We start from the raw sequence: 12,626 nt of genomic DNA on the forward strand, positions 1-12,626 counted from the left end.
AGCAAATTCCTATCTAATCTTCCTGAAACCTAAATTTTAGAGAGACTTGGCAAGATCTGGACAAAACAATTTTACCATTTGATTGGATTACCATTGGAATTTTCAAAAATAAAGATTTTTTAAATTATCATTTGGCCTAATGGAAAGATAACCAATTGTAATGTGGACTTTTTTAATTTTGAATGAAACTTTCGAAAACCAAAAATTTAGAGAAAATCGGTAACATCTGCACAATTTAAATTTTGGAATGTTATTGGAGTGCCATTGGAAATTTTTTCAAAAAAGATTTTTTAAATTACTATTTGGCCATGTGGAAAGGTAACCAATTCTATTGTGGACTTAATAAATTATTAATAAATATTTAGGGAACCAATATGTTACAGAGAATCGGTGAGATCTGTACAAATAAAACTTTAGAATTTTATTGGATTACCATTGGAAATTTAATCAAAAAAGAATTTTAAAATTACTATTTGGCCTAAAGGAAATGGAACCAGATGTAATGTGGAGTTATTTGAGATATAATATTGTGATTATACTTTAAACAAACATATCAGACGGTATTTTAAAGAAATAAGTATTGATATTAGATGATATTTTTTTAGAATATTATGCATTTCTATAATGTTAAGTTTAAGTAAAAAGAGATTCTGGGCTTTTTTAATACAATCTTTGAGATTGTTATTTTTTTTTGCCCGCTGTAAAATGATGAATGCAATTGCTTTCACAATTTATAGTGAAATGCAATATATTCTGAAAACAGCAAAAATAAGGCAAAAATATTTTTTGATAAATATGTAAATATGTGTACTGTATTATAAAATGTTTTAAAAATATTAATACTTTTTTCTTTTTTTTCAGATTGATATAGAAAATTTTCGAAAACTAGAACCATTTTTAAAGCAATTTTTTTAAAAAACAAATGAATAAATATTTTTTTGAGTGGGTATGGTAAGTCAATAATAATAATTGTAGTCTCTCAAGGACCTTGTAATGTGATAATTGATTTTTAGTGTTTTTTTTTAAAAAAAAACCAAAAATTACGCGCACCGTACGCGTACGGTAAAAAAAAAAAAAAAAAACGTTTTTTAAAACATATATAAAAAAAAGATGAAAGATAAGGTTGGCTCTTAAAAGAGCCGTTGTGTTCATGCAGGGACAGAGGAAAGAAAGATTGGGAAAATTAGTCTCTGCGACAAGTGTGCTGATCTATTTAGTTGTTCACTAGGGAAACACTGGTCTCCCTATGACAAATTAGATCATGACAAGAGGCGCATCGAATATCAACCCTCAGAAATCGAGGGTTAATTTCCTGAGGGCCAGCAAAAGGAGATGCTCCCCCCACAGATGAAGGGCTCACCTGACCTGCAGAAGAAGGACTCAGCCCTGCAGATGATGGTCCAGGCTGAGCTGCTGTGGATGTGCTTGGTTGACTTTCTGAAGGGTTACCTCCAAAAAGTCGAGCATGTGTCCTTTTGTGTACATCCTTGAGGTGCCTCATCATGGTATGATTCCCAAAGGAATACTTCCTGTCAGGATTACCTCTTGAAAGTACACGCTGACACAGCTTGCAAGTCACTAAGGGTGCATTTACCTTTAGCTGGCCTTCAGGAAAAGTAAAATAATCCCATACATAAGAGGTCTTTTGTTTCCTCGCTCTCTGCCTCAAGGTAGTGCTGCTAGTGCTAGCCTCACTCTCAGAAGGGCTCTGCTGTTCTGCCATCGTATCACAAAGACAACCCAGCTCCTTCTCCTAAGGGATCACAAGCAGAAATGAGGGGAATGGGTGTGGTGTAGGAGAGTTCTAGAACTGAAAGTAGTTTCATCCAATCAAAAGTTGTGTTTCATGATCACATGACCTACCGTACGCTTACGGTACGCTTACGGTGCGCTTACGGCAAAAGTACGCATGCGCGTAAAAAAGACACGCGCTTGCGCGCATGCGCATAACAGTCACTACCCGACACTTCCGCGTAACGTGCGCGTGTAGCGTACACGCGTACGCATCCCACGCGGAGTACGCGCGGCTACGCAAATTGCGTAACTATACGCAAACAGCGTAGATAAATTACGGGCATTGCGTAAACCATGCACCTATGCACTACGTAATACCCCCCACCGAACCATGCAGACTGATACTCAAAAAACCAACTAATAACCTATGTATACACCCATGTAGCTACTCACCAACCCATGCAGCCACTTATACACAAAGTGAGAGACTGATACAGATATTTACATATTTAAACATTACTCACTAAGCCATGTATTCACTATGATACACTTAATCAGTGAGTTACACAATCAATTTTTCAAAAACAAATCATCCATTTAGACACTTATATACCCATTTATTCTTCCATCGACCTTGAGATATACATATATAAAACATATTTAATTTTCAGAAAAACAGCCATTCACTGGATGATGTCATCAGTGATGTCATCAGTGATGTCATTTGAGATGTCATCAGTGATGTCATGAGTGATGTCACTGACCATGTCATGAGTGATGTAATATGTGACGTCATCAGCAGTGCATTGCGGGCGCGCGAGTTATAGTTAGCTGAACTAACTATAACGGGGGAATTTCATTGGTTTTTTACGAGTGAAATGTCCAGCTAACTATAACATGTGTGAAACCTTTGGTTTTTTCATTGAATATATATATATATATATATACAAATTCACTTAAAAAACCATAGGTTTCACACATGTTATAGTTAGCTGGACATTTTACTGATAAAAAACCAATGAAATTCCCCCGTTATAGTTAGTGCAGGCAACTATAACTCACGCGACCGCAATCCTCTGCTGATGATGTCAGATATTACATCACTGATGACATGTGTTTTTCTGAAAAAAAAATATTTGTAATATATGTATAGCTAAAAATTAATGGAAGAAGACATGGGTAAATAAGTGTCTAAATACAGTATTAGCATCAACAGAGGATTGCGGTCGCGTGAGTTATAGTTGCCTGCACTAACTATAACGTGGAAATTTCAATGGTTTTTCACGAGTGAAATGCCCAGCTAACTATAACATGTGTGAAACCTATGGTTTTTTAAGTGAATTTGCAAGGTTTTTTAAATGCTAATTCCTAACTATAACGTGTGTGAAACCTATGGTTTTTTCAGTGAATTTGTACGGTTTTTTAAATGCTAATTTATGTATTTATTTTTTAGAAGTTTTTTCACCGTGCGCGTGCCGTGCGCGCGCTGTGGGCACGCGGTGCGCATCGCGCGCCCACGTTACGTAGTTCGCGGAATTTTTCCGTTTCTACTGTGCGCGTACGCTACGCGCACTCCGCGATTTTTCGTTAAAAAAATTAAAATACATTTTTGCCCTTGGGGGTCCTTCTGGGACCCCCAACCAAGGCTAGGGGGTCAGAAACTGTCCAGCCTGCCCCCTTTTCACGTTATCCACCTTTGTTTTTCACCCCCTCAGACTGCGAGAGACAAAATGGCGGCTGACACTTCCTGGTATCGACCGATTCGAATGTTTACTAAGATCTAACAACCAATCAGAATCGCGCTCGCGCACGGCAGCGTGCGCGTACGGTAAGCTTACAGTACGAGCTCGGAGAGCGCCTATAGATATATATATTGATTTAAATGCTATATTCTCAGGAAATACTGAACAGATTTACACCAGACCTGCAAAAGGCACATCCCTGACCTGAGGACTACCTCTCTGCCAAATTTCAAGTAATTCTGTTCAGCCGTTCGGGCTACAGCTTGGACTAAAGGTCCTATGGAAAAATGCATGGGGAAAATGCGTTTTGGGACCCCCCCTTTTTCTCAGCCCCCGCTTGACGAATCCCCCCGAGACTTTCAGGGAAGGAGCGGAGCGGAGCGCCCCACCTATTTTGAAAATTTCGCGAGGATTCGTCAATCGGCGCCAAAGTTATTCAAAATAGAATGTTGGGGATTTCCTATGGAAACATGGTCCTAACTATAACTATCTACTGGCGACCGCCATAAAAAAACAATGAAATTCCACGTTATAGTTAGATCAGGTAACTATAACTTGCGCGACCGCAATCCACAATGTGTCATTTCAGATGTCATCATTGATGTGAAGAGTGATGTCACTGACCATGTCATGAGTGATGTAATATGTGACGTCATCAGCAGTTTATTGTGGGCGCGCAAGTTATAGTTACCTGATCTAACTATAACGTGGAATTTCATTGTTTTTTTACGAGTGAAATGTACAGCTAACTATAACATGTGTGAAACCTATGGTTTTTTAAGTGAATTTGCAAGGTTTTTTAAATGCTAATTCCTAACTATAACGTGTGTGAAACCTATGGTTTTTTCAGTGAATATATATATATATATATATATATATATATATAGTATCTACTGGCGGTCGCCAGTAGATAGTTATAGTTACAACCTAGTTTCCATAGGAAATCTCAAAATTCTATTTTGAATAACTTTGGCGCCGGTTGACGAATCCTCGCAAAATGTTCAAAACTAATGGAGCGCTCCGTTCAGCTCCTACCCTGAAAGTCTCGGGGTGATTCGTCAAGCGGGGGCCGAGAAAAAAGGGGGGTCCCAAAACGCGTTTTCCCCATGCATTTTTCCATAGGACCTTTAGACACAGCTACAGCCAGAACGGCTGAACATAATTACTTGAAATTTGCCAAAGACGTAGTCCTCAGGTCAGGCATGTGCCTTTTGCATATATGGTGTAAATCCGTTCAGTAGTTCCTGAGAAAATCAAAAGTAAAATCATATACATATCTGGGCGGAGCCTAACCACACATCTCATTGTGAGATCTGATTGGCTGTCAGCACTTCATCCAAGAAGTGTTGGCAGCCATCTTGGGACCAATATACATGATAGCACCTCATTAAAAAGCATTGCAGTTAATAGAAGGTTTTAAGACTTTAGTTACATTATAAATCATTTGTTGATGGTACCATACTCATTTTAGGAATTGTAGTATGTTCTAAGGTGATTTTACCATGTGAAAAAGCCTTCTGCTGGGATATCATGAATCATGTTTGAGAGAAAACTATTTTCACATGCTTTTCCCACAGAGGTTTGGAAGGTGATCTATAAGCTAAACTGAGAGCATATTTTCTGTAAATTCACATTATCTTTCTCAGTCATGCGAGAATGAAGTCTGACATTCTCAGTAAAACATGTACATCCAACAAGGACAGAGACTGTCAGTTGATTCCTTTGTGTTCTACTGCAGCTTCCCAGAGTGTTCCAAAGAACAACTAGAGCGCTAACAGTCTTACTTATGACAAAGGTATGGCACACCTGAAGCCATCTTGATTGGAATAAAGTGGTAACATTTAAAACATTTAATTTAAAAAGGAACAAAATGAGAGGGTTCATTTTGCCATAGAATGTATGATTAGTGCTGCAGAAAGAAAAATGAGGGCACATTTTGAGTGACTTTTCAAATCCTTTTCTATTTCATTAAAGAATTCTGACATGCAGACTGAAACATGCACTTTCAAAACCAGCAGCAGACTTCCCTGGTGAGCAGTAGCTTTACTACAGTGATCTAATGAGCAACTAGAGTGCTAACATTCTGAATTTATGGCAAATGTGTGACACATCTGAATGCCTTCTTCATTGAATCAAAGTAAACAAACTGACAGTATGCATACTGAGGAGACTGCAGTAAATGAGGAAATTAGGAAACTTCATAACAAGTCTCCCAAGATGGCCACCAGAGACAAAAGAGCCCAAATGTAGCACAAATATCACCGAGATGTAGCCCAAGTATAGCCCAATGACAGAAATCCCATAGTGTTTTAAAGAACAACTAGAGCGCTAACAGTCTTACTTATGACAAAGGTATGGCACACCTGCAGCCATCTTGATTGGAATAAAGTGGTAACATTTAAAACATTTAATTTGCAAAGGAACAAAATGAGAGGGTTCATTTTGCCATAGAAATTATGACTAGTGCTGCAGAAAGAAAACTTAGGGCACATTTTGACTTCTCAAATCCTCTTCTATTTCATTAAAAAGTTCTGACATGCAGACTGAAACATGCACTTTCAATACCAGCAGCAGACTTCCCTGGTGAGCAGTAGCTTTACTACAGTGATCTAATGAGGAACTAGAGTGCTACCAATCAGAATTTATGGCAAATGTGTCACATCTGAATGCCTTCTTGATGGAACCAAAGTAAACAAGCATTGAAAATGCAATAGGTCTCGCCCTCGTTTAAGTTAAAGCAATTCTGTTTGGAATTAGGTGGCTTTTTAGCTTTGCTTTTATTAGTGTTTTTCAAAATTTCATGTAAATAACATGCATATCTGTATATGTATGCATGCATTTATATTTGTATTTATATAGAGATGCAGATTATATATATGTTTATATATGTATGTATATACATATATATACACATACATATATAAATGCATATATGTGCATATGTGTGCGTGTAGAGAGAGGTAGAGAGAGGTAGAGAGGTAGAGATGTAGAGGTAGAGACGTAGAGGTAGAGAGGTAGAGGTAGAGAGGTAGAGGTAGAGAGGTAGAGGTAGAGAGGTAGAGGTAGAGAGGTAGAGAGTAGTCGAGAGAGAGGTAGAGAAAGGTAGAGAGGTAGAGAGTAGAGGATGAGTAATAGAGAGTAGAGAGTAGAGAGAGAGTAGTAGAGAGAGTAGTAGAGAGTAGTAGAGAGAATAGCAGAGAGTGAGTAGGCGAGAGTAGTAGTGAGTAGTAGAGAGTGAGTAGTAGAGAGTAGTAGCGAGTGAGAAGTAGAGAGTAGTAGAGAGTAGTAGAGAGTGAGTAGTAGAGGGTGTAGTAGAGAGTAGTAGAGAGTGAGTAGTAGAGGGAGTAGTAGAGAGTGAGTATTAGAGAGTGAGTAGTAGAGAGTAGTAGAGAGTGAGTAGTAGAGACTGAGTAGCAGAGAGAGAGTAGTAGAGAATGAGTAGTAGAGAATGAGTAGTGGAGTGAGTAGTAGAGAGTAGTAGAGAGTGAGTAGTAGAGAGTAGTAGAGAGTGAGTAGTAGAGAGTAGTAGAGAGTAGTAGAGAGAGAGTAGTAGAGAATGAGTAGTAGAGAGTGAGTAGTAGAGAGTAGTAGAGAGTAGTAGAGAGTGAGTAGTAGAGAGTAGTAGAGAGTGAGTAGTAGAGAGTAGTAGAGAGTAGTAGAGAGAGAGTAGTAGAGAGTGAGTAGTAGAGAGTGAGTAGTAGAGAGAGAGTATTAGAGAGAGTGAGTAGTAGAGAGTAGTAGAGAGAGTAGTAGAGAGTAGTACAGAGTGAGTAGTAGAGAGTGATTAGTAGAGAGTAGTGGAGAAGTAGAGAGTGAGTAGTAGAGAGTAGTAGAGAGTGAGTAGTAGAGTGAGTAGTAGGGAGTAGTAGGGAGTAGTAGAGAGTGAGTAGTAGAGTGAGTAGTAGAGTGAGTAGTAGAGAGCAAGTAGTAGAGAGTGTGTAGTAGAGAGAGAGAGTAGTAGAGAGTAGTAGAGGGTGAGTAGTAGAGAGTGAGAAGTAGAGAGAGTAGTAGAGAGTAGTAGAGTAGTAGAGAGTGAGTAGTAGAGAGTGAGTAGTAGAGAGTAGTAGAAAGTGAGTAGCAGAGAGAGTAGTAGAGAGTAGTAGAGAGTAGTAGAGTAAGTAGTAGAGAGTGAGTAGTAGAGAGAGAGAGTAGTAGAGAGTGAGTGGTAGAGAGTAGTAGAGTGAGTAGCAGAGTGAGTAGTAGAGAGAGTAGTAGAGTGAGTAGTTGAGAGTGAGTAGTAGAGAGTAGTAAAGAGTAGTAGAGAGTAGTAGAGAGTGAGTAGTAGAGAGTGAGTAGTAGAGAGAGTAGTAGAGAGGGAGTAGTAGAGAGAGAGAGTAGTAGAGAGAGAGTAGTAGAGAGTAGTAGAGAGTGAGTAGTAGAGTAGTAGAGAGTGAGTGGTAGAGAGTAGTAGAGAGTAGTAGAGAGTGAGTAGTAGAGAGTGAGTAGTAGAGAGTAGTAGAGTAGTAGAGAGTAGTAGAAAGTGAGTCATAGAGAGTGAGTAGTAGAAAGTAGTAGCGAGTGAGTAGTAGAGAGTGAGTAGTTTAATTTAAAAGGAACACAATGAGGAGGTTCATTTTGCCATAGAAATTATGATTAGTGAGGGAAAAAGAAAAATTAGGGCACATTTTGAGTGACTTATCAAATCCTCTTCTATTTCATTAAAAAATTCTGACATGCAGACTGAAACATTCACTTTCAATACCAGCAGCAGACTTCCCTGGTGAGCAGTAGCTTTACTACAGTGATCTAATGAGCAACTAGAGTGCTACCATTCAGAATTTATGGAAAATGTGGGACACATCTGAATGCCTTCTTGATGGAATCAAAGTAAACAAGCATTGAAAATGCAATAGGTCTCGCCCTCGTTTAAGTTAAAGCAATTCTGTTTCTAATTAGGTGGCTTTTTAGCTTTGCTTGTATTAGAGTTTTTCAAACTTTCATTTACATACCATGCATATGTATGCATATATGTATATGTTTGCATGAATTTATATTTATATAGATATGCAGATTATATTCATATGTTTATATATTCACTGAAAAAACCCTAGGTTTCACACACGTTATAGTTACGAATTAGCATTTAAAAAACCTTGCCAATTCACTTAAAAAACCATAGGTTTCACACATGTTATAGTTAGCTGGACATTTCACTCGTAAAAAACCAATGAAATTCCCCCGTTATAGTTAGTGCAGGCAACTATAACTCACGCGACCGCAATCCTCTGCTGATGACGTCAGATATTACATCACTGTATTTAGACACTTATTTACCCATGTCTTCTTCCATTAATCTTTAGCTAAACTGTCGTAAATAAAGTATTACGCGCTCAGAATTTCTATAATATCAATATGATCATGCATAAAGCAAGAGGCTGAGTCTGTGGTATCAGGTTCAAAAGGGCTTTATTCCAATAACTCGAGTTATAGGGAGAATAGTTCCATCACCACGAGGGATCAGGAAGGGTCTTCTCAGAACATTCTCAAACTTTATTCACAGAGTACAGTATATATACATTTGATATTATACGTAAGCAGGAGTGCTTCAGGCGGAGCAAGAGAGAATGAGATAAGAGCATGTGGGTGTGTAAGTAGGCGTGAAGGTGGGCGTCCACTTGATGATAATAGGTGAGTGTCATAGGTGGGTGGATGCCTGGAGGGGGTTGCGTGATCAGCTGGAACTTTCTGGAACTTTGCCTTACTTTTGCTCAACTCGAGCATGACGTGTAACTGATGTGGGGAAGGGTTGCTGTGCAACCGGGGAGTCTGGAAGTGAGGCCTTCAGTGTCAGGACGACCAGCACATCTTGTATTATCTGATATCTAAAGTCTGGAGCAAGGACTGATTTGTGACATAGGTTGCCCATCACCAAGAGCCGATGTGGCATCTATTTCTTCATTCACTGCGTAGGCCTTACATGGGGGCTATGGGCTTTTCACCGACGTGAGCTTTGCAATCACAGGAAAAGAGACAGAAAGGCTTTCTCCTTCGCAGACGGGTGGTGTTTATTCCTCCTTCTCCAGGCAGGAATGTGGTTTCAGTAGGAGTAAGCAGATAACCGTGCTCAATACTGTCTCGGCACCTCGGACAGGGCCCCTTTGGCTGAGGCCCAAGTGTGCAAGGCCAAGGATACGCAGCTGCAGTTTTCAGCGTTCTGAGGCCTGAAACCTCTTTTCGGCTCTGGCTGAGCCACAAAAATGGGCTTTCATGAAAATGCGGGAAAACATGATGCAAAACGTGTAGGCCTCAGTGCAGATTTGTCGTTTCTCTCATGGGAGACTGGATGATGGCAGGCCACGTTATAGCATAAACATCATGATAGACAGGCCATGGAGGGGAAATACATAGGTTACATGCATGTGCACATGAGTGACGGGGAACACACGGGGACACATAGGCCTTATGATATTTTAATTTCCTCATTCCCTCCTTGTCCCCTAGTGGACCCTTCATGTCACATCTATTCTCATGAGACAGTCAATCTGTTCTTGCAGCATTATTTTACCATTTTCAATGCTTTGTAAATGGGGTTGTGGAACACATGCAGTAGCACACAGGCCGCAAATGGCCGGGCCACACTGCAGACATAGGCAACAACTGAATATCATCAGTAGTATCAATCCACAGACGGTCAACACTTTCCATCCCCATGCCGATATTACTCCCCAGAGCCAACTGGACCAAGTCCACGTGCCTGGGTCTTGATGTATGCTTTGGGCAATCTTGTGGAGTCTTGTTATTGCTTTGTATACAGACGGTGCGTTATTAGGGATGAAAACGCAACAGCTGGAACCGATTACCCTACAGGCCCCGCCCCTATCCGCCAGGATGACGTCAAGAACAAGACGATTCTGAAGAACGACCATTCTCATAGCAGACTGTTCCTGGGTCAAGTTCCCCAGGGCTGATGCAGTCTCATTAGCAACTGTTTCTAGAATCCTTGTTAGCCTGCGGATAAGTTTACTATTCTGGACGGGACCTATGAAGAAAAAGAATCCTTTGTTGAAATCTGTATATTGCTCCCAAGCTGTTTCAGTCTGGTCAATGCCAGAGGCATCGAGCCCTCGTCTGTGTCTGATAAGTGCTAGTTGGAGATTTTGATGATAGTTCGATGGGGCCAAGAAAACGGGTGGTAAAAGAAATGATATGTAGCACGTCCCACCCCAGTCTAAGGGCAGTTGCACATAGGCTGTCTGGCCACAAATAAAGTAGGTGTGTCGTGATGCTCTGAAATAGGACTTTCCTTTGTCTTTAAACACTATTATAGTATTACACTCGCTGTGCCCCAAATGTACTGAGCCTTCTTTTCTGACACACAAGTTCCCTTTTACTGGCAGGACTGTAATTGAGGATGGACCTAAATTGTGTATGGGCTTGACATTCAACACTATAAAGTCGAGGGTCGCATTTCCTTGCAGATACTCTTCATTTTCTAGATCCGTACCTTTCCTTTGGGGAAGACCTTCTTCATCTGGGAAACATGCTTTATTCATGACTTTATTCAAGTTACCCCATACCCAGTCGCCCCTACACTCCTTGTCTTGACATTCTTTGGCATCACCGTTGATGGATGTCATTAAGGCAAACCATGCTCCGCAAGAACCATTATGGGAGAACGGAAAAGGGAAAAGAGGCAACACTCCCTTCACCTTCTTATATGGGGGAAGTCGGCCACAGACCCAGCAGTCTGTAGCATTGCTAGTCTGATGTGAATGGTGCAGCATCTGAATAAAGGTATTGTTGCGTAAGGCAAGTCGATATGATAGCTCATGGGATGGCAGATCACTAAATGTGTGCTTTATGGTATCATTAGTAGAAGAGTGTAAGAGTGAGGCAATAGGAGGAAAAATAGCATGTAGTATTAAGCTGATACATATCATCGTGATGCACAGAAGAAATAGAAAAATCAAAGTCACTATACATCTACCACGTAATATTTTACAGAATTGGCTTTTCATCTTGCTCTTTTTCTCATTATGATTGTTCGAGATCTTATGCAAGCCAGAATACATGTTCAACCGCTTCACCACCTAGTGGACTTAATTGATCAAACGGGTTCTGACTTTTTAGATCTAAGTTTAGCTTTGTACTCCTGCTGGGGAGTCTCCTCTAGTAAAGGCGGCTTAAAGTCTGGAAAGTTCGTGTCCTTTTTAAAAGAATCGTTATTCCCGAAGTAGCGTTTACAATGATGAAGATGAACCCATCCTTTCCGTCCTTCGACTTTAACAGCGGTCCTCGTGGTTAATAATACCAACTTGGGCGTCTTCCACCTTGGCTCAAGAGGGCTCGTTCTATCAAAGTTCCTTATTAAAACATAATCCCCAGGAGCGAGGGAATGTTCTTTGACCTGGGTGTTGTCAGGGAAGGCAGCAGCAACCTGCGAACGACAAGAGAGTAGTGCAGACATCAAGGAAGCCAGGTAATCTGTCAGCATGTTACTATCAACATCAGTGATCTTTTTAGGCATTGGAGTGCCCCACATATTCGGTGGTCTACCAAAGACCACTTCATAGGGAGATAAACCTGTTCTAGAATGGGCTACCATTCGCATGTAAAAGAGGGCAACCGGCAGGGCTACCATCCAATCTACACCTTTGTCTGCACAAATCTTTGCCAGTTTTATCTTTAAGGTCTGATTGTGTCTTTCTACAAGGCCTGCTGCCTCAGGATGTCGTACGCAATGGAACTTCCAGGTATACCCTAACAGAAGGGACACCTGTTTCATGAGTTCAGAGGAGAAAGGCTGACCGTTGTTGGAATATACGACACGCGGTAATCCATAACGTGGGAAAAACTCTCGCACCAATTGTCTGGCGGTAGTTACAGCAGTATAATCAGGAACTGGATAGGCCTCTGTCCATCTTGATAGTGAACATACTACTACCAGGACATATTTGTAACCTCTACATCTGTCCATTTGGATATAATCCATTTGGAGGACTTCAAAAGGATGGTCAGGTGGATGGAATCCACCATGTTCCATCGGAATGCCTTTACCTGGATTGAATTGGCAACAGATCATACAGGTTCTGACCTTTTGTTTCGCTGCTGCACGCAGGTGCTTGTTGAACCATATATTCTGTAAGCTGTCTAGCATTGCTTTCTCTCCTAAGTGTGCAGGACTATGTGCGGTATTTATGATCACTTGTA

Source organism: Triturus cristatus, chromosome 5_1 (genome assembly GCF_964204655.1).
Source record: "Triturus cristatus chromosome 5_1, aTriCri1.1, whole genome shotgun sequence".
In the NCBI taxonomy this organism is placed as follows: Eukaryota; Metazoa; Chordata; class Amphibia; order Caudata; family Salamandridae; genus Triturus; species Triturus cristatus.